The sequence below is a fragment of the Tamandua tetradactyla genome, chromosome 7 (genome assembly GCF_023851605.1).
Source record: "Tamandua tetradactyla isolate mTamTet1 chromosome 7, mTamTet1.pri, whole genome shotgun sequence".
In the NCBI taxonomy this organism is placed as follows: Eukaryota; Metazoa; Chordata; class Mammalia; order Pilosa; family Myrmecophagidae; genus Tamandua; species Tamandua tetradactyla.
The window spans coordinates 73365918-73386777 of record NC_135333.1 but is presented as its reverse complement, the minus strand read 5'-3'; the positions used below and the strand labels follow the sequence as shown (position 1 = coordinate 73386777).

Here is a 20860-nt window from a genome sequence, read left to right as displayed (position 1 = left end):
CATCTTTCAATTTTTTTTTAATGCTGTTGAGATTGGCAGGTGAGTTAGACATTCCAGGGAAGGTTAAAGTACAAAGTAATAGCGCGAGGTGGAATGAGAGACCCACTAAACCACCTTCAAAGGCATCTACTAATCCTAATGGAGAGAAGCAGCATCTGAAAGAGATGAAACCATTCAGCTGTTTCTACATCTGTGTTAATGAGCTATGCTAAGCTTCTGTCCCTACCTACTGAGGGCGAAATACACAAGGTTTGCTTTGCATTTTCTCCCTTCAATGCAAATAACCGCTGAATTCCTGAGAGTTTCTTCGGTACCATATACCATCCACCACATTCCATTACCTAGAAAATTGAAAGTCAGAGGACTGGGACTATTTTTGCTGCTTAACACAATTTGTTGCTTAAAATGATTAGAATTTTGAGAGCAAATACAGCACTCTCTACTGAGTTCAACAGCCACTTAATTTAGATATGCTAAGCTTCCCAATGTGCCTTCTCAGTTGTTGCTTTTCAACAAGTACTTAATCTAAAGGTCTAAATTTATATTCTTAGGAGGATATAGTCCCTCTTTGAAGGATGACACGTATCATCAAAGATATGAAGAAAAAGGGCTAAAGCATCTTGTGATCTGTTCTGCCTTAGAATTGTTATACTCCTACATGGTAATCAGGTGTATTTATTTCATCTTAAAAACATCTAGGAACAGAAAGACTTCCTTCTTTTTCATTCTACAGTGAATAACCTTCATTATGACAGTAAATGTCAGTTTCTTTCTTTTATCTAATATTAATTCTTTGTGATGCCATTATGTGGTCTGATTTAGAAAATGATATGCAATGTGCATATATTACATTTTGGGTAGTGCGTGATTTTTACTTAATGCCTTCACTTACTTTTATAGCATTGGGCTTTTGGTTCAACTTCTGTTTTGTTTGTCTTATTTTGTTTCTTTTAAGTTTTCCTAGTGAGAATTGAAACAGCTTATCTGATCCAGTAACAATTACTCTTTATACACGTGATGGGAGAGGGAGAAATCTATTCTAGAAAATAGGACTCAGAGGCATAAGGGATTTCACAACAGGAGGTAACAATGACATTCACTATAATGTAGTTTTAGGCTCCTGCTGGAGCTGAAGGCATACAAAAGTAGAAGTCTTGGAAGGAAGGCTAAGGCATGTTTGGGCCTACCTTTTACAAATAATGGTACCCTGCCCAAATATACCGTGGAAGAGCTCATACTCCGATTACTATTGTGATGCTAAGAAGAGGAGGCTCAGAAAGGAAATGAAAATTCAGAGGCTTCTAATATGTTAAATTGTCATTAACAGGAAGAAGAAAAATTTAAGTAAATAGTAGATATTGTTTATTAAAATGGAAAGGTGACATACAGTTTTAAATTCCTCCCTCTCAGACAGAACATACAGGTGAGAGATAAAATCGCTATTTACATCTTAAAGGAGATATTTCTTCCAATTTAGTTTAAGTCCAAATTTGTAGACCTTGGACATCTGGTGCAAATTGATTTGTAGTCTATGTGGAAAACAATATTTTTATCTCTTTTGTTTTGCTTTTTCCATCCTCCTACCTCTGTGTCTGGCAATAGCAATGAGGGATCGTTGCTTTTTGTTCATTAAATGCTATGCCTCAAGGCAAATTTTTTAAACCTTAGTATAGCAATATTTCTGTAATATTCTTTTATGTCATATTATCCTTTTTGCTCTTTGGAAAATGGGACACTTAAGAGCCTGTGGGTAGGGTGCAAGGTGACTTTTTTCAACTTTGGAGAGTCAAGGATATAAGGATATAATTATCCAAGTGAAAGATGGCTCAATTTCAGCCTCAATGAAAGGAAAACAGAATCTAGCTAGACATCTGAATGACCTAGATAAGACTGAGAAGACATAACTGGAGAGCAGAGTATTTGGAATTGTGTTTGTTTAAGATTTTCATTCAAGGCATGGGAAAGTTTCTAAGAGGAGGCATTTTGGGCAAATTTAGTACCTATAGGACAGTGTGTTTACAATGGGGGAATTGTGTGAAGAGAGCCAGGTTTACTCTTCTGCAGTCAATGCTATCCTTTTCCCCACATCTCTAACCCTTTCTCCCATCCTTTCTTCTCTCTTCTCTCCCCACCTCCCTTTTTGGCTACCTCTTAGAAGAGGAGGTGCTACTAATGATTGTTCAAAATCTTATGAGTAACATTAATAAATACTGTAATATTAACTGGGCCATATTTTAGGGATAGATTTGCCCTTTCAGGATTTATGTGTAGTAGACTCTCTTGATCAGCCATTTCCTAGCGTATATCCAAGATAGGCTTGCTCCCTTGAGGCAGACTCATTGTTCCCTTCTCTCCCCATCATTTGTCAATAAGTAGGCAAGGGTCCTCTCTTGTGCTCTGTCTTGTCCCTTAAGGGACAGAGAGAGACAGAGGCCTCCCTTAGGCTTCCAGACTTTCAATCCAATTTGTACCAAATAGTCCTCCAATGCCCAATGCTGACCCAGATATTTTTAAAACAGTACAATGGACTCTTACCATACAAACATTTCACTTATTGAAATGTCACTTATACATTGATTGTCAGTTATACTCAGTACAATCAAGCTGCATATTGGCAAACCTAAGGAAGTAATATGCAATTGACTCAAAGTATTTTTGAGATAGTCAGAAAGAAAAAGGAAAAAAATGCATGGCTCATGAGACCGGACGTGAGTGGTGACAGATTTGCCAATATTTTTGAGAGAGGAACTGAAGTATTAGCTAAGGGCACAAAAGGGATGATTAACAAAGGGATACAGTTGTGAGAACAAAAACAAATGACAAGTACTTTTAACTTGGGGCGATTAAGGGATTATGGGTAATTCTGCAATACATGATTTCTCACCTTGGGTTCTGACTTTGGTTCCCAAGTTTGTGTCGGCTGTAGCTCCACTGCAGTGCATTTATCTTCTGTCCACAGTCTCTTTCATAAAAGTTCCTTAGCCAGGAGGTAAAAATCTGAGTGACAGGTTCCCATATGACTATTTTAATGGTATCTAAATGTCACTTTGCTAACAATACTTCCTTAGCAACCTTTCACCTCTCAATCCATTGCAACCTAACTTCAACTCTGTCAGTCCATTAACATTACTGTGGAAGGTCATCCTTCCTCTCCACGCGTTCTAAGGAATTGGTATTTGTACAGAAATAATCAGTGGCTGATACATATTCCTGGACATTGAACTAAGTCTCATATGGGCCCCGAAACACAAGAAGAAGGAGATAGAGGCAGAGTATTATCTTTTTTTTTTTTTATTGTAATGCTATTAATTACTAGCTATTAATCCTCTCCACGCACCCTAAGCATTTTGCCTAGAAACGGAGGTGGCTGACGGTGCCTGGGATGATCAGTGGTTGCCTGAACAACGTGCCTGGCTGCAAAGGAGCATCCAAGTGTAGTCGCTTATGAAACATTAAACTGCAGTTACCTCGGACGAGCAGGACACCATCACAGCTGTCTTTTTCCTTGACTGGAGCTCGGTTATCTTTCATTTGCCCTAAGTTCCATCATTAGAATCGGGAGCTTGCGCCTCCTTGGTCTATTTCCAAAAAAAAAAAAGAACTGCAGGTGTTTTCTATTGACTTAATTAAAATGCCTTAAGGTCAGGGATCTTCCTCTGTTTTCTTCACGAATACACTCCAGATGCCCAAAAGAATGTCTGGGACGTGGTTAGGCAATCAGTATATATTTTCTAATTTTATATAATGTTCATCATTAGAAACTGGAGGCTGTTTCTTATTAGCTCAACTATGAGTGAAACAGATTAATGACACAAATGATTAAAGGATTCTTGTATTCAGCAATTTCTGATTAATATATAGGATGCTTTCAGTTTTGCTTTCCTAACACACTATTCAGAATTCCTGATTCATGTTACCTGCTGGACTTCTTGTTTCCTAACTTAAACAGTAAAAGATGAAAACGACCAAGTTCTAAGTTTTCTATGGCTTCTGATAGAAGCCATAGAAAATAATGACATTATTTTTCAACAATTTTATTTTATTTTTTTGCATGGGCAGGCACTAGGAATCGAACCTGGGTGTCTGGCATGGCAGGCAAGAATTCTGCCATTGAGCCACCGTGGCCTGCCCACAACAATTTTAAAATCAATTATTTTCCAGGCATGCCTTCAAGAAAATAAAAATCTAGTCATCATGATTAAGCTTGAGTAGTTCTAAGTCTTTTGAGTAGCACATGGCCAAATATTTCTTCTTTAAAACCTGGTGCAATTGTAATGAATTTGATTTAGTATAATCATTTATTTAATGATTGCCTAGCCTTTGGGAATGTAAGCTCCAGGAAAGCCATCCTCCATACTATTTTCTGACTCATTTTGCAGTGATTAGAATGCAGGAAGCTCCAGGTTGAACTACAACCACAAATAGTTAAGTAGTCCTTTCATATATGTATGCACATGTGTGTTTGTATATTTGTACGTTGGGAGAGTTATTTCTTTTCCTGACTATATTTCCAAATTGAAAAGGATCCTAGTATTGGTCTTGCAAACAGTTGTGTAATGCAGTGAAAGAATGCTGGATATGAGGTCAAATAGTAGTGATAATAACAGCCACTACTATTTATAGTGATATAAATATCATGCTATTTTGTGTATTATGCAGGTAAAACAGTTCTAAACTCTTTAAATTTAATCTTCATGACAAAATTTTGAGGAAAGTATTATAATCAATAATATTTTACCAATAAGAAATTGAAAGATGGGGAAATTAAGAAAGTTTCTAACAGTCACACAAGTAGTTGGTAATTGGTGAAATTTGACCCCATTCCTGTCTGACTGTAGATTTTGTGCTTTTAACATCTATGCCACCCTGGCATTGAGTCTTTATCAGCTACATTCTAATAGTGTGAATATCAGTTAATCCTTGAACTTATTTTTTGCAACTTGAAATTGCAATAATTATCTCAGGGTTGTTGTGAGAAGTTGGTGATATAATTTATGAATGTGTTAGATAAATGCAAAATGGCATTTATTTATACAGAATGGGTTCTAATAATTACTCATTTTGTATTCTTTTCAATGTTTCTCTGATCTATGTATTGATTAGAGATTGCTGAATACAGGTATTCTTTCATTACTGGTGCCATGAATATATGTTTCACTAATAGTTGAGCCAATAAGAAATAGCTAGAAATAGGAAAACAATAAGTGGGCATTAATAATAATAATAAATAGGAAAATAACAAATGGCTATTAGCAAATATTAGGTCAATACAGCAGAGTGGGCAAATGCAGCAAACTTCAGCTGACAATGACTCTTTAAAAACAAATGAAAAAAAATAAAAAGAAAACCTCAATCATTTTAGAAAAAAAAAGAAAGAATGTCATTAGAAAACCAGAAATGTTTGTTTATACTTAAAAGACAGGAATCTGACAGGACTGAATTGAGGAAGGAAATCTTGACCTAAAGATAGATACTGAATAAGATGATTACTATAGGTGAGATTAGCTCTTGGTATCCCTCCTAACTCAAAATTAATGCAAATAAAGAAGAGTAGGGAGCCAAGAACATTCATTAGGGTGAGTGCTTAGAGAAGGAATGTAAAGCAGACTGACAGGTTGGCCCTGCTTCCACACCCCTTACACAGACAAGCACGCGCGCGCGCACACACACACACACACACACACACACACACACAATGAAGCAGTAAACAGTTCTGCATCTGTTTACAGATTGAAGAAGTTAGCTTGAAAAACTGGGTCACGAAGGCAAGACAGTGCTCAGGTGGCTGGCAACACGCAAAAGGAATGGCAAAGCCCTGTTTCCTGCACTGAAAGATTCTCTGCTAGCAGATACCCACCACTTCCAGTCTAACATTGGAGGCATTTACAGTTAGGGGAAGAGGAATTCTCAAATGCAAATATAAGCTTGCAGCAAGACTGAAAACATACACAGAAAAAGCAATTTCACTAAAGAGCAGCACCCAATTAAGTAATAAGGACAAAAAAGACGAGTAATACTAGAGCTAATAAATTATCTCAGTGGAAGTGTACTAGATAAACACACAAAATTCAACTGTGTTTCTATACACAAGAAATGAACTATCCAAAAAGGAAATTATGAAAGTAACACCATTTACAATAACATCTAAAATAATAAAATACTTAAGAATAAATTTAGCCAAGGACATAAAAACGTGTACACTGAAAACTATAAACAACTACTGGAAGAAATTAAAGACTTCAGTAAGTGGAAAGATAACCCATATTCATGGATTGGAAAATTTAATATTGTCAAGATGCGAATACTATCCAAAGTGATCTACAAATTCAATGCATCCCTATAAAAATTCCAGCAGCTATTTTTGCAGAAATGGAAAACTGATCCTCAAATTAACATGGAATTCCAAAGGTCCCCAAATAGCCAAAACAACCATGAAAAACAAGAAGAGGGTTAGAGGACTTACACTTCTCAATTTCAAATTGCCGAAGTGACAGTAATCAAAATAGTGTAGCCCTGACAGAAAGATAAACAAATAGATCAATGGAACAGGATTAAAAGTCCAGGAATTCACCCACAAAATAATGGTCAATTGATTTTCAACAAAGGTGTTAGATACTTGCAGGGGGAAAGAATAGTCTTTTCAAAAAATGGTTTTGGGAAAACTGGATATCTACATGCTAATGATTGAAGTTACATTCCTGTGCTGGTTCGATTCTCTTGTGTACCCCAGAAAAATCTAGTTCTTTTATTTCATTCAGTATTACTGAGTGGAATTTTTTTTTATTGTTTCCATGGAGATGTGACATACCCAATTGTGGGTGGTAACTTTTGATTAGATGGTTTCCATGGAGATGTGTCTCCACCCATTCAAGGTGGAGTTGCTTACTAGAGTCCTTTAAGAGGAAACCATTTTCAGAAAAACTTTAGAGCCTAGAGAGCCAACCCAGCCTGAGAGCTTTGGAGATGCAGAAGGAAAATGCCCCTAGGGAAGCCTTATGAAATGAGGAGAGAAAGCTAGCAGATGTCGCCAGGTGATTTTCCAGTTGACAGAGGTGTACTGGACCCATTGGCCTTTCTTGAATCAAGGTATCTTTATCTGGATGCCTTACTTTGGATATTTTCATGGCCTTAGAACTGCAAATTTACAACTTAATAAATTCCCCTTTTTAAAAGCCACTCTATTTCTGGTATATTGCATTCTGGCAGCTTTTACAAACTAAAATAGACACCTTCTTCCCACCATTTTAAAAAACTCAAAATGGATCAAGGACCTAAATATAAGAGCTAAAACTATAAACTCTTGGAAGATAACATAGGGGGAATTCTTCATATCAGTTATGGATGCTTGGTTATGACATCAAAAGCATAAGTAGCAAAAGAACCATAGAGAAATTTGACTTCATCAAAATTTAAAACTCTTTTTTATATCAAAGGACATTACGTAGAAAGTGAAAAGACAGCCTGTAGAATGGGAGAAAATAGTTGCAGACCAATGTCAGATATCCAGAATATATAGAGAACTTTTAAAATGCAACAACAAAAAGACAAGTCAATTAAGAAATGGCCAAGACAAAAGAACAATTATTTTATGGTCTCTTTTAGAAAATGCTTATAAGAAAACAGGGGACTAGATTGTAAGCTCTTATACCAGACACATTTAGTCCAGAGCAGTAATTATGATTTCTGGATAATAATCCAGATTAGGTTGGGATTAAGGTAATTCAAAACACAGGGGTAAGGAAGACAATGTCTATATTTTAGAACCACACCTACTCATTTAGACCAAAGGAAGAAAGGTTTATTTTGTCCAGAAAGTAAATTTTTGGTAGTGCATAATCTAACTGAACCTGTCTGTATAGCTCATTTGAACAATTAAAATACAGGGAGCCCAGAATAAGAATGAAGGCTTTTAATCCTGTGCAGCTTAATGTAATACCTGGATACAGCCTAGAATACATTAAGCATGTAATCAAAAAAATATTGGCAAAGTCTCTTGAGGGATAGTGAGAAAAATATGGAACTATTAAACTTTACCATCAGGGAACCACCTGTTACTGTGTCAAACATTAAGGACACCCAAATTAATAGGCCAAGTCTTTGATCTTGAGGCTTACTCTTGTGAAGCTCATGTAGGTAGCTGAGAAGCTTAGCTTACTTATAGGTGTGCCTAAGAGTTACTTCTGTTGCTCAGATGTGGCCTTACTCTCTCAAAGCCCAACTCTGTATGTGAAATTGTTGCCCTCCCTCCTACATGGGACATGATATCCAGGGGTGAAAGTCTCCTTGGTGGTATGGGAGATGACTCCCAGGGATGAGTCCAGTCCTGGTACCATGGGATCAACAATTCCGTCCTGACCAAAAGGGGGAAAAGAAGAGTAACTAATAAAATGTCAGTGGCTGAGAGAGTTCAAGTAGAGTCAAGAGGCTACTCTGGAGGTCACTATTATGAAAGCTTCAGTTAGACATTCTACCTATCATAACTTGCCAAACCCCAACCAAAACCATTCCAGCCAATCCTAAAGAATGCGTACAACAACACATAAGATTCTACAAATGTTCCATGCACTAGGGTAACTTTCCAGAAACCTACAACCTCCAGATGGGTCCCTGGACCAGATAAGTCCTGAAACCTACAGGGCCCAGATGCTCCAGAATATCAACTAGTTCCATCTCCCTACCCCTTATTATTACAGCCCTTTCCAACATGAAAAATTTAGAATGGCTATAGCCCAAATACCCCTAAAGAGTGGGATAGAAAGATCAAAGGTGATGGCGTTAAGCAGGGAAAGTAGGGCTTAAGAAACGAATATTATTGCTAACTCATTATATTTATATTTCTTTTGGTCTCCAGTATTTTAGAGCAACTAGAAGTAAAAACATAAAATTTTGAAAGTGTAACCCATACCAAACTCTGAAATCTGTTCTACAACTAACTGTTGTGCTGTGCTTTGAAATTTGTTGCTTTTGTGTATATATGTTATTTCTCACAAAAAGGAAAAAAGTTGATTGTGATGATAAAAAAATATTTATTCCTTCTAGTCTCCTATATTCTGTAAGCAGCTAGAAGGAAAAATCTGAGATGATGGTGTGGTAGCCGATGACAAACTGGAATCTGTCTTGTAACTACTTGTTGAAGAGTGTTTTGAAAACTATTGCTTTTTTCTCTCTTTTCTTTGTATATTTGTTATATTATATAATGGGGAAAAAATGGCCTAGGACTTGAATAGGTATTTCTCCAAAGAAGATATACAAATGCTCGATAAGTATGTGAAAAGGTGTTCAACATCATTAGCCATTAGGGAAATAAAGTTCAAAACCACAATGAAGTACTACTCTACACCTATAAGGATGGCTATTATTTTAAAAAGCAGAACTAACAAATATTGGAGAGTACGTAGAGAAATTGGAATCCTAGTGCATTGTTGATAGGAATGCAAAATGGCACAACCACTGTTAAAAATAATATGGCAGGGGGTGCAAGGGTAGTTCAGTGGTAGAATTCTTACCTGCCATGCAGGAGGCTTGGGTTCAATTCCCAGCCTGTGCACTTCCCCCCACCAAAAAACAAAAATTCAACAAATGGTATTGCAATAATGGGATTGTAACATGGAAAAAGAATGAAATGTGACCCCCACCATATAACATACCAAAAAAAAAAAAAAAAAAAAAACCCAAACCAAACAGGATGCACAGGTGGTTTAGTGGTAGAATGCTTGCCTTTCATGCAGGAGACCCAGGTTCAATTCCCAGACCATGCACCCCCCAAAAATAAATAATAAATAAATAAATAAAAATCCAATATGGCAGTTCCTCAAAAAGTTACATATAAAATTACCAAATGACCTCGCAATTCACTTCTAGGATATACCCAAAGAACATAAAAACAATGCCTTACACAGGTAATTGTTTATAGTAGCATTTTCAATAGCCAAAATGTGGAAACAACCCATGCCCATGAATAGATAAATGAATAAACAAAATGTGGTATATACACACAATGGAATATTATTCAGTCATAAGAAAAAATGAAGTTCTGAGACATACTGAAATATGGAAGTCTTTAAACACATTACCCTCCATGAAAGAAGCAAGTCACATACAATAAATATTGTATGCCATCACTCAGAAGTCTAGAAACAGCAAATCCTCAGAGACAAAAAGTAGATTAGAGCTAACCAGTGATGAGAAGAGCAGGAAAGAGGGCGTGTATATTTAGTGGCTTTGGAATGTGTGTAAATAAAAAAGAAAAATATGAATAAAATAAAAGGTAGCTATTGGAAAGAAAGCAAGGAAAGAGTCAAGAACTACAGAGATATAATTGCCTTCATTGAAAAGTCAAGGTAAATTAAATGACAAATTGTGCCATTTGAAAGGATTTATGTATCCTAGAAAAGCCATATTTTAATCCTAATCAGTCTTGTGGGACCCACGGTTTCTTCTAATCCCTATTCAGCACTATAGTTTGGAAATTTAATTAGATTATCTCCATGGAGATGTGACTCAGTCAATTGTGCCATTAAACTTGATTAGATGGAGATATCTCCATCCATTCTATGTGGGTCTTGATTAATTTACTGGAGTCTTATAAAAGAGGAGATATTTTGGGGAGAGTTCCTTTTGAGAATGAGGAGAGAGCCTCAGAATCACTACAGAAGGATGAGAGAAACAGAGTCCACCAGCCAGTGACCTTTGGAGATGAAAAAGGAAAACACTTTCCAGGGATCCTCATGAAGCACGAGGCCTGGAGAGAAAACTAGCAGATGCCTCCATATTTTTCATGTGCCCTTCCAGCTGAGAGAGAAATGCTGAACATCATTGGCCTTCTTGAACCAAAGTATCTTTTCCTGGATGCCTTAGATTGAACATTTCTATAGGCTTGTTTTAATTAGGACAATTTCACAGCCTTAAAACTGTAAGCTAGCAACTTAATAAATTCCCCTTTTTAAAAGCAGTTCCATTTCTGGTATATTGCATTCTGGCAGCTAGCACACTAGAACACAAATTATTCAATTTAATAAGTAGGCTCAGCAGGTAAAAAAATTACTAAAGGATTTTAAATAATGTGTGGCACATAGTAAGTACTATGTAAGCATTAACCACTATATATAGTAGTGACCAATACAACATTTAAATTAAAAAAGAGTTACAAAACTTCAGTGTAAGAATTTTGAAGGACAAAAATACAGACATCATTGATGGACATTAATAAAAAGTTAAATAAATAGAATGATAAATTACATTTAGATTGGGAAGAATAAATATTGCAAAGATGTTAGTTTTCCCTGAATTCTTATTCAGTGAACTTTACATCCAAAATCAGAACAGGATTTTTCCTAAGAACTTTACAAACATTCTAAAATTTATCTAAAAGATTAAGTGGGTGATCATTGTGTATATCACAAACGACCTTCCCATTTCAAAGAACTGAGAATTATAGACACAACCAGAAAAAATCTTTTAAAATGCAAGGCTAAGCCTGCAGCAATCAAGGGCTGCTCAGAAATTTAAAAAAATGAAGTGAAAGCAAAAATTTAGGGAGGGAAGTGAAACCTGAGCAACCCATAAAGAATCTTGAGCATCCATTTTTATATAGCACGAAAACAGAGGACAGACACAAAGCTGCGACCACTCAAGTTGGGGAGCTTACTAGAAAACCCCCAGCACACACCCACGGGTACCAGAGGGCTCCACCCTGGTTACACTGAACAGCAACAATAAAAAGCCTTCAAACACCTTCTCAGTCAAAAAAAGAACCCAACAAAGAAATTTACTATAGGTTTCAATCTTGGAAATGTGGGGGGAGGGGGAATCTCACGTTAAGAACTCATAACTTTAAATCAGCGTTTAAACATGTTCGCAGCATTTAGTCCCCCCAAACCCCAACCTGAGAATTTGTTTTAACGTGATGCCTCCAGTTGTCTCTAAGAAGCATAAAGAAACCGTCTTCGGAGAAAATCAACTTCAACAAAGATCCCAAAGCATTCCCAAAGATAAATTCCAGGGGTGGGAGAGACGGGAGTAGGGGGTTCGGGGGTGGGGGGATGATGTTGTAATCCCACGTGCATGCACACAAATGAGGAAGCAAGTTGCCGGGTAAAAATGAGAGGAAACAAAAAGTAATAATCCGCTACTGCCTAAAATGAACCATGTTTATTTCTGCTTGCTTGGAAAGATGGACAAATTATATAAAGAGGAGGCAAAAAAGCAGGGAGGCCCACTATGGATCAAGAAATACCTATTAATCATGAATATTTGGGGAATTCAAGCACTCTCAGTAAAGCAAGACATAGCCTTTGCCTTCTATGAGATCATGGTCTAGCTAAAGAAAAGAAATACATACATTAAAGTAACTTATAACATATAGTAATATGAGCACCAAAAGGCAGAGTATGAGCTAGTGTGCTGAAAGACTCAGAAGAAATATGTAGGATGAATTGGTCCTAAAAGAAACAGGATTTGCATCACAAAAAGAGAAGAAGGGGGTATTTCAGAAAATGGGAAGAATACACAGAGATAGAAATTCAGAAGGAGTTTTTAGGGGATAGAGACTGGCTCTTGAACTGCCATGAACACTTCCCCAAAAATGAATGATGGGAATTGGCTGAATAGAGCAGTTCCAGATTAGCCCTGCTCCACGGAAAAATTAGAGAAGAGACAGGAGGGCAACTGAAGCAGGCATTCAGGAGTGCGACTGACCCGGGAGAACCTTCTGCACCACATGGGGCAGCTCAAGTTGCAGAGGCCGAGGAACTGAGAGGCAAAAATCTGGAGCCTGGCACAGAGGCATGGAGCAGCAGAGCCTATGAGAGTGCACAGATGGGATCCCGGACTAGGAAATAAGTCAGGGCAGGTTCCTTGGGTGCACTACCCTCACCATGCAGCCCCGTGACCGGGGGCTCACCCCATACTCCACACACCCCAACCCCATCACCCACTCCCATTTCCTGCATTCCAGTTGTCCCCACCCCACCAGCTCCCAGTACATGTACCTGCCCCACACCCCCACCCCAAGTGCAGCCCAACCTACCTCTCCTGCACCCCTCCCAAGCATTACCTCCCCCTCCCTCTTCCCTGCAGGCTGTTGCCAGTGCATAAAGCTGAGGACACTAACCTCCATACCTAGGCTACCCCTACCACCCCCTACATCCAGAGTGTTGCACAGCCTCACTCCATCCCACCCCCCACCAGAGCTCTGTACATCTGTTTATGGCACTCACATGCACATGGGTCCCCAGTCACGTCATTCAGCTCTGGGAACCGCACTGTACAGCAGTCCTAGAACTGTGCATGTGCACAGCCCTCAGCTTCAGTTCCCAGCTCTGAGAAAGTGCCAACCTGCACAGCCAGGTCACATCTGCCCCCAGTTCATGAAGGCATAATGCCGACCTTATACTACACTGCTATGCATGCACACAAAGGGTCCCATGCCTTAGACCAGCACACACTGGTGTTATGCCCCCCAGACTGGTGCACCCACACAGCTACATCCTCTCTGGTTGCTGGGCACCCACGTTCACAAGCATCAGTGTAACATCCCCAACCTGCACCTATGCCTGCCTTGAAACAAATCATTGCACTGGTGCCCCACCAAGTGCCCTGCTCCCTGCTGTACAACCATCCCACAAACACAAGGCCTTAGACTACGGAAAGGAATAAATTCTGAAAGTAAATCAATCAAGATATTTACATGCCACGAAGACAGCTGAAAATCACTAAGCCATATCACAATGCAGACAGACATAGCCCTGCCTAATGACCAAATTAAAACACCAGAGGAGACACAGACATTGGGAGAACTAATCAAAGATGTTCATGCAACTCTACTTAATAAAATAAGTGGGATAGCAAATGACATAAAGGAGATCAAGAAGACAGTAGAACAGCATAAAGAGGAATTTGAAAGAATAAATAGAAAAATAGCGGATATCACAGAGATTAAAGACTCTGTTGACCAAATAAAAAACATACTAGAGGCACACAACACTAGATTTGAAGAGACAGGAGAAAGAATAAGTGACATCGAGGGCAGGATAATTGACTTCAAAGACTCAAAACAGCAAATGGCAAAAAAGATGGAAAAAACTGAATTGGAACTCAGGAAAATGATAGATAAAACAAAGCACACAAATATAAGAATCACTGCTGTCCCAGAAGGAGAAGAGGATTAAAGGGCTAGGAAGAGTCATTGAGGATATAATGGGGGAAAACTTCCCAACCCTCATAAAGGACATAAATATACTAGTCAAAGAAGGCCAACAAACTCCAAACAAATAAATCAAAATAGGCCTTCCCCAAGGCACATAATAATTATTCTGTCAAATGTTGAAGAGAAGCAGAAAATCCTCAAACTGGCAAGAGAAAAACAGTCTACTACATACAAGGGAAACTAAATAAAACTGAATTCAGATTACTCAACTAGCATCCTGGAGGCAAGAAGGCAGTGGTATGATACATTCAAGACCCTGAAAGAGAAAGACCTCCAGCCAAAAATTCTGTACCCAGCCAAATTATCCTTCAAAATTGAGGGAGAGAGTAAAGTTTTCAGAGACAAAGAAGTCCTGAAAGAATTTGTTAACAGGAGACTGGCCCTACAAGAAATACTAAAGGGAGTTCTGCTGGCTGAAAAAAAAAAGACAGGAGAGGGAGGTCTGGAGGAGGGCACAGAATCAGAAAAGTACCACTAAGTGTAATTTAAAGAATACAGAGAGAAAGAGGGAAAAGAATATATAGATATGACAAATAAAATAAAAAAGATAAGATTGTGGAATCAAGAAATGCCTTTTCAGTAATAACTTTGAATGTTAATGGACTAAACTTACCAATTAAAATGTACAGATTGGCAGAATGGATTAAGAAACATAATCCAGCTATATGCTGCTTACAAGAGACTCATTTTAGACACAAGGATACAAATAGATTGAAAGTGAAAGAACGGAGAAAGATTTTCCAAGCAAGTTGTAACCAAAAGGAAGCAGGAGTAGCTATACTAAGGTCGGACAAAATAGACTTTAAATGTGAAGGCATCGTAAGAGACAAAGAAGGACACTATATATTAATTAAACGGTCAATTCACCAAGAAGATATAGCAATCATAAAAGTTTTAAGCTCCCAATCAAGGAGCTCCAAAGTATATGAGACAGACATTGGCAAAATTGTAGGGAGTGATAGATGTTTCAACAATAATAGTAGGAGACATCAATACACCACTCTTCTCTATAGATAGAACAACCACAAGAAGATCAACAAGGAAATAGAGACGTTAAATCATTTGATAAATGAATTAGACCTAACAGACATATATAGGTCATTGCACCCAAAAGCACAAGGATATACATTCTTCTCTAGTGCTCATGGAATGTTCTCCAGGATAGATCATATGCTGGGGCACAAAACAGGTCTTTATGAATTTAAAAACATTGAAATTATTCAAAGCACTTTCTCTGATCACAATGGGAGGAAGCTGGATCTCAATAACCACCAAAGAATGAGAGGATTCACAAATATATGGAGATTAAATAACACACTTAAACAACCAGTGGGTCAAAGAAGAAATTGCTGGAGAAATCAGTAGCTATCTGGAGATGAATGAAAATGAGAATGCAACTTATCAGAACTTATGGGATGTGGCAAGGGCTGTGCTGAGAGGGAAATTTATTGCCTTAAATGCCTATATTAAAAAACAAGGAAGAGCAACAATTGAGAATTAACAGCCCAGCTGGAGGAACTTGAGAAAAAATAGCAAACTAACCCCAAAGCAAACAGAAGAAGAGAAATAACAAAGATTAAAGCAGAGATAAATGAATGGGAGAACAAAAGAACAATAGAAAGAATCAATAAAACCCAAAGTTGGTTCTTTGAGAAAATCAATAAAATTGATGGGTCACAAGCAAGACTAATAAAGAGAAAAGGAGAGAGGATGCAAAGAAACAAAATCAGAAATGAGAAGGGGTGTGTGTTGGTTTGAAAGGTGTATGGACCCTAGAAAAGCCATGTTTTAATCGAAATCCCATTTCGTAAAGGTTGAATAATCCTTATTCAATACGAAATGTTTGAAACTAATCAGATCATCTCCCTGGATGATGTGATTTAGTCAAGAGTGGTTGTTAAGCTGGATTAGGTGATGACATGTCTCCACCCATTTGGGTGGGTCTTGATAAGATTCTGGAGTCCTATAAAAGAAGAAACATTTTGGAGAAAGAAGGAGATTCAGAGAGAGCAGAGCAGAATGAGAAGCCACAAGAAGCAGAGTCCACCAGCCAGTGACCTTTGGAGATGAAAAAGGAAAATGCCTCCCGGGGAGCTTCATGAAACTGGAAGCCAGGTGAGAAAGCTAGCAGATGATGCCAAGTTTGCCATGTTCCCTTCCAGCTGAGAGACAAGCCCTGACTGTGGTTCGCCATGTGCCTTCTCACTTGAGAGAGAAACCCTGAACTTCATCGGCCTTCTTGAACTAAGGTATCTTTCCCTGGATGGATACCTTTGATTGGACATTTCTATAGACTTGCTTTAATTGGGGCATTTTCTCAGCCTCAGAACTGTAAACTAGCAACTTATTAAATTCCCCCTTTTAAAAGGCATTTAGTTTCTGGTATAGTGCATTCTGGCAGCTAGCAAACTAGGAGAGATTTTGGTACCAGAGAGTGGGGTGCTGCTGCTGTTTGCAAATACCAAACATGTTGGAACGACTTTTTAAATGGATAAGGGGAAGATTCTGGAAGAGTTGTGAGAAGCTTGATAGAGAAGGCCTAGAATGCTTTGAAGAGACTGTTGGTAGAAATGTGAACTCTAAAGACACTTCTGATAAAGTCTTAAACAGAAATGAGACGTGTCATTACAGACTGGAAGGAAGGTGATCCTTGTTTTAAAATGGCAGATAATCTGGCAAAGTTGACTAATAGCTTTGACTGGAAGGCAGATTTTAAAAGCCATGAACTTGGATATTTCACAGAAGGGATTCCCAAATTAAATGTTTAAAGTGCAGGCTGGTTTTTCCTTGCAGCTTATAGTGAAATGTGCAGGAAAGAGATAAGCTGAAAGCTGAACTCTTGGGTACAAGGAAAGCAGAAATTGATGCTCTGAAAAATTCTGGGCTTCCAGGAAGGGAGACCCCAGAGAATAGTGCCTCATATGAGGATTTAACCAAATGTGGAACCAACCAGCCATTTCAGAGAAAGTCAGGATCGGACATGGAGTTATCAAGGAAGGATTTGTGGAAACTCCTTATGTCTGATGGGCATGATCCAAGGCTACTACATAGAAAGCCAGTGAGAGTGCATGGAACCTGCATAAACAGAGCCACTAACAGTGTGGACTGGGGGATTTAGAGAAGGAACACATTGGAGGAAAAATAACTTCAGAGGCAAAACCATGGAGGCCGAGGTCTGAAGTCAAGAAGCCTTGGGCCAGGAAAGTAGACCCACCCAAGTTGGTGAAGAGGGTGAGTTTGCCCCAAAGGCAGAGGGTGGGCCTTCCACCTTGTTGCAGTGGACGAGTCATGCTGCCTCATGCCTTGGAGAGGGTGAAACACATTCCTGGGGAGTTGGGGAGAACCTGGCTGCCACCACATGGAGGGGTTGAGCATGTGCCCCGGAGATGGCAGAAAGCCTGGGTACAGCCCCAATGCTTGGAGAGGATGGAGCCGAGAAAAAGGTGGTCTGTCCAATATCCCCCAAGGTTGCATTCAGAGAGAGACAGGCCTCTGCATAGGCATTTGGAAAGGGTGGGACTGCCGCTTTCAGAAGCCCTGAGGATAAATGATTCTCACACTTTGAAATCTAATGGACTTTGTCCTGCAGGTTTTCGAAACTGTATGGTCCAGTGACCCCTGTGTTCTTTCCTCCCTATGGAAATGCTTATATGTATCCCATGATTGGTCCTCCTTTGTATGTTGGCAGCAAATAACTTGTTATAAGTTTTCAAAGGTCCAGAGCCAGAGAACTTTGCCTTAGAACAGAACATGCCTGTAACGAACTTTGATAGGAGTTTGTACTTTTCTATCTTTGTATTTCATTTGTATTGCTATTGAAATGTTTTAAAGATTTCTGATATTGTTATGAAATTAATGTATTTTGTATATGGTAAAAACATGTCTTTTTTAGGGGCCAGAGAGTGGAATGTGCTGGTTTAAAAGGATGTATGCCCCCTAAAAAGCCATGTTTTAATCAAAATCCCATTTCGTAAAGATAGAATAATATGTTTGAAACTATAATCAGATCATCTCCCTGGATGATGTGATTTAGTTAAGAGTGTTTGTTAAACTGGATTAGATGATGACATGTCTCCACCCATTTGGGTGGGTCTTGATTGGTTTATTGGAGTCCAATAAAAGAGGAAACATTTTGGAGAATGGGAGATTCAGAGAGAGCAGCACCACAAAGTAGACTGTCCACAAGCCAGTGACCTTTGGAGATGAAGAAGGAAAACGCCTCCTAGGGCGCTTCATGAAACCAGAAGCCAGGAGAGAAAGCTAGAAGATGACGCCGTGTTCACCAGGTGCCCTTCCAGCTGAGAGAGAAACCATGAACTTCATTGGCCTCTTGAACCAACGTATCTTTCCCTGGATGCCTTTGACTGGACATTTCTATAGACTTGTTGTAATTGGGACATTATCTTGGCCTTAGAACTGTTAACTAGCAACTTATTAAATTCCCCCTTTTAAAAGCCGTTCTGGCAGCCAGCAAACTAGAACAGGGTGTGTTACCACAGACCCTGAAGAAATAAAAGAAATCATAAGAGGATACTATGAACAACTATATGCCAACATACTAGACAACTTAGATGAAATGGACAAATTCCTGGAGACAAACAATCCACACTGAGTCAGGAAGAAGTAGAAGATCTCAACAAACCAATCACAAGTAAAGAGATTCAATCAGTCATCAACAATCTTATTACAAAGAAAAGCCCAGGGCCAGATGGCTTCACAGGGAAATTTTATCAAACATTCCAAAAAGAACCAATGCAATCCTGCTCAAACCCTTCCAAAAAATTGAGGAAAAAGGAACTCTATCTAACTCATTTTATGAACTTAATATCATGTTAATACCAAAACAGGGTAAAGACGCTACAAGAAAGGAAAACACAGGCCAATCTCCCTAATGAACATAGATGCAAAAATCCTCAATAAAATATTAGCAAATAGAATGCAACAACACATTAAAAGAATTATACACCATGACCAAGTGGGGTTTATACCAGAAGGGCAAGGATGGTTCAACACAAGAAAATCAATTAATGTAATACAGAACATTAATGAATCAAAAGGAAAAAAATCTTATGATCATCTCGATTGATGCTGAAGAAGCATTCGACAAAATTCAGCATCCTTTTCTGATAAAAATACTCCGAAAGATAGGAATCAAAGGTAGCTACCTCAATATGATAAAGGGAATATATGAGAAACCGATAGCCAGTATCATACTCAATGGAGAAAGACTAAAAGCTTTCCTTCTAAGATCAGGTACAAGACAAGGATGCCCACTATCACCACTGTTATTCAACACTGTGCTAGAAGTTCTAGCTAGAGCAGTCAGGCAGGACAAAGAAATAAAAGGCATCCAAATTGGAAAGGAAGAAGTAAAACTTTCATTATTTGCAGATGATATGATACTATTCTTGGAAGATCCTGAGAAATCTACAGCAAAGTTACTTGAGCTAATAAATTCAGCAAGGTGGCAGAATATAAAATTAATGTGCAAAATTCAGTAACATTTCTATACACAAGCAACGACCTAGCTGAGGGGTCAGTTAAGGAAAAAATTCCATTCAAAATAACAACTAAAAGATCAAGTACTTAGGAATGAACTTAACTAGGGATGTAAAGGACTTGTACACAGAAAACTACAAAACATTGCTAAATCAAAGAAGATCTAAATAGGAGGAAAGACATTCCCTGCTCATGGATAGGAAGGCTAAATATAGTTAAGATGTTAATTCTCCCCAAATTGATCTACAGATTCAACACAGTACCAATCAAAATTCCAACAACCTACTTTGAAGATTTGCAAAAGCTAACTAACAAATTCATCTGGAAAGGAAAGAGTCCCTGAATAACTAAAAGCATCCTAAAAGAGAATGAAGGGGGAGGATTAACACTCCCTGACTTTAAAACCTATTATAAAGCCACAGTGGTCAAAACAGCATGGTACTGGCACAAAGACAGAATGGAATCAATAGAATCAAACCGAGAGTGCAGAAATAGACCATCAAATCTATGGTCAACTGATTTTTGACAAGGCCCCCAAATCCTCTGAACTGGGACAAAATATTTTTTCAATAATTGGGCATAGAACTAAATATCAATAGCTAAAAAATGAAAGAGGACCCCATCTTAAACCCTACACAAAAATGAACTCAAAGTGGATCAAACATCTAAATATAAGAACTACCACCATAAAGTTTCTAGAAGAAAGGTAGGGAAACATCTTCAAGACCTAGTAATAGAAAGTAGCTTCCTAAACTTTACACCTAAAGCACAAGCAACAAAAGAAAAATAGATAAGTGGGAACTCCTCAAAATCAAATGCTTCTGCACTTCAAAAGACTTTGTTAAAAAGGTGAAAAGGCAGCCAACTCAATGGAAGAAAATATTTGGAAACCATACATCAGACAAAGGTTTGATTTCCTGTATATACAAAGAAATTATACAACTCAGCAACAAAAGAACAAACAACCCAATTATAAAATGGGCTAAAGACATGAATAGTCATTATTCTGAAAAGCAAATACAAATGGCTCAAAAGCACATGAAGAGATGCTCATTTTCATTGGTTATAAGGGAAATGCAGATCAAGACTAAAATGAGACACCACCTCACACCTATAAGAATGGCTGCTATTAAACAAACAGGAAACTATAAATGT

The 20860-nt window shown here is 38.2% G+C and overlaps 1 long non-coding RNA gene across 3 annotated transcripts in view; it reads right to left on the bottom strand.

Annotated features, from left to right (window-relative positions):
* The window catches only part of LOC143691510 (uncharacterized), a 93097-nt gene that overhangs the window by 38659 nt on the left and 33578 nt on the right, over nt 1-20860 (bottom strand). For 2 of the 3 annotated variants that reach the window (XR_013179545.1, XR_013179546.1), the window contains exon 2: nt 2885-2977. The exons of the other annotated variant lie outside the window; for it this stretch is intronic. This is a non-coding gene — a long non-coding RNA (uncharacterized LOC143691510). The remainder of the gene's footprint in view (nt 1-2884; nt 2978-20860) is intronic. 3 annotated transcript variants of the gene reach the window in all.